General features: G+C 56.6%; 1 non-coding gene across 1 annotated transcript in view; it reads left to right on the forward strand.

Annotated features, from left to right (window-relative positions):
* Nucleotides 1-2,038: 2,038 nt before the first annotated feature.
* The window catches only part of LOC126311339 (small subunit ribosomal RNA), a 1,893-nt gene continuing 1,431 nt past the window's right edge, over nt 2,039-2,500 (forward strand). Inside the window, exon 1 of the ribosomal RNA XR_007554534.1 lies at nt 2,039-2,500. This exon is cut by the window's right edge and continues 1,431 nt beyond it. This is a non-coding gene — a ribosomal RNA (small subunit ribosomal RNA).

Consider the following 2,500-nt stretch of genomic DNA (forward strand, 5'->3'; position numbering starts at 1 on the left):
CCTAACTTACACTGCACCTTAACCTAACTTACACTGCACCTTAACCTAACTTACACTGCACCTTAACCTAACTTACACTGCACCTTAACCTAACTTACACTGCACCTTAACCTAACTTACACTGCACCTTAACCTAACTTACACTGCACCTTAACCTAACTTACACTGCACCTTAACCTAACTTACACTGCACCTTAACTGTCACATGTAACGTCACAGGAATGTAGCTTTGCCTAACAGCAACCCTCTGAACATAGTTCACTGCTTGGATCCTCTGGTGTCATGTGTATTTCTTGATGCCATGGTGCGTACCCTCACATAAAGGTCTTTCGTGTGTTGCGTACTTTCTACACAGTCCCGCTAACCACTGGAAGGGTGTACCGCTACAGAACGAATATCGCCCTCCCCTCCTGCCCTTCCAAGCTGGTCGGTCAGGCGTTTGTTTGTGAAATGAGCCTTGCAGCTGTTCAGTTGCATTCGGTTGTCGATGCAGTCAGTGTACGTTGTGGTACGGCCTGTGTGGACTGTCCGCTGATGTACGCGTAACCCACACTGATCATCCGTCGTTACGTACTGAGTGACATAATGTGGCACATGCTTGACCGTACACCGGCTGCGCCCTACAATGGCGAATCATAAGGGCCATATGTTGTGCACGATGCTACTTGTCTCGTCTCCCCATTACAGCGAGATTGCACTGTTGTACGCCGTACAGACATGTGGTAAGTAGGTACGGACGAAAGTATTGCATGTTGGCCCCCCCCCCCCCCCTCCTCCCTCTGCCGGGAATCAGCGTGAGCCGTCTGTTGATGTAGCGACGAGGGTTTTCCTATTTAATCGTATTGCCCCACACAACATGATAGCACGGTGGACCGCGTTCCACATCTGCGACATGCTACAGAGGCCGGTTGACAGTCGACCGCGCAAGGGACATTGCACACGTGCGCGGACCATCTTCCACGTGTTCTCTCGTGTACATGCCGCAGTGTGTATGTGGGCTGATGTAGCGTGTCGTGACACATAACATGCAGGCATGCCAGAATCGTAGATTTCGCAAATGTAGATTGACGTATACGTTTGCTGCCAAAGATCCGCAAATGAACTGGAAATCAGTTGTTGAGCGGTTGTTCGCGCTGCAGGTGCATCGGTGATAGCGACGATCGGTACATCTGTGAACCGGTTGTTTCGGCGGTACCCGCCATGCCCCCGAACCTGAGTTGGCCATGTGGGTATGAAGCGATACGAGGCTGTGGCTTGGCGGGACAGTCCCCGGCCGGTGAGGGGGGGCCGCCCGGCGTGCTGGCCGCGCGCTGCGTGAGCGCACGCACTACAGCCGGCTGGTGGGGGGCGCCCAGTGGCAGGAGCGCCGGCCGACGGGCCCGGCTGGCGTCCCAGCTATGCGCCGGCGCACCCTGCGCGCGGCGCCAGGCGGCCAAAGTGGGTTCTGCCGAGCCCGGTGCGAAGCGCGGTGGACATCTGCAGTGTGCTGGTCCGATTGCGGACTGTGTGCGTTGAGGATGCGCCGCCGCCCGGCACTCGGCGTCGCGACGCCGTCTGCTGCTCGGTCGCCCCCAGCGGTTCTCGCAGGTGGTTTGTATCGCAGCTCTGCGGACGTGTTGGCGCGTGCGCTGTGCTGGGAGAGTTCGCTTCTGCACCCAAGTGGGGCTTTGCCCTTCTGTGGCGCTGGCGTTGGAGCTGCCGGTCACCGTAGGTGGCGCGTGTTGTTTCCCGCCGGCAATGCCACGACAGCACGCTCCCGGGCCTCTGTCGGCAGCGGCAAGCTCAGTTGGGAGCACGGGTGTTCGCACTGAAAGCGTCTACTCGCCTATCTCCGGGCGATTGCGCCTCTCTCGAACCCGACCAAGTACTTAGGACGGCGCTGCGCGCCGCCGGGACCTGAGAGGGTTTCGAGGTGTATCGTGCAGGGGAGCTCAGCCTCCTCCTGTTTGCAGAATAATTGAGCGGACGCTTGCGTGTTCGCGCGGGCCCTCGGGACACACTCCCGGGCGGCCGGCTGCTCAGCTCTCGTTGACGCAGCTCCCTGGTTGATCCTGCCAGTAGTCATATGCTTGTCTCAAAGATTAAGCCATGCATGTCTCAGTACAAGCCGCATTAAGGTGAAACCGCGAATGGCTCATTAAATCAGTTATGGTTCCTTAGATCGTACCCACGTTACTTGGATAACTGTGGTAATTCTAGAGCTAATACATGCAAACAGAGTCCCGACCAGAGATGGAAGGGACGCTTTTATTAGATCAAAACCAATCGGATTGGCTCGTCTGGTCCGTTTGCCTTGGTGACTCTGAATAACTTTGGGCTGATCGCACGGTCCTCGTACCGGCGACGCATCTTTCAAATGTCTGCCTTATCAACTGTCGATGGTAGGTTCTGCGCCTACCATGGTTGTAACGGGTAACGGGGAATCAGGGTTCGATTCCGGAGAGGGAGCCTGAGAAACGGCTACCACATCCAAGGAAGGCAGCAGGCGCGCAAATTACCC

The sequence above is a fragment of the Schistocerca gregaria genome, unplaced genomic scaffold (assembly GCF_023897955.1).
Source record: "Schistocerca gregaria isolate iqSchGreg1 unplaced genomic scaffold, iqSchGreg1.2 ptg000409l, whole genome shotgun sequence".
Taxonomy (NCBI): Eukaryota; Metazoa; Arthropoda; class Insecta; order Orthoptera; family Acrididae; genus Schistocerca; species Schistocerca gregaria.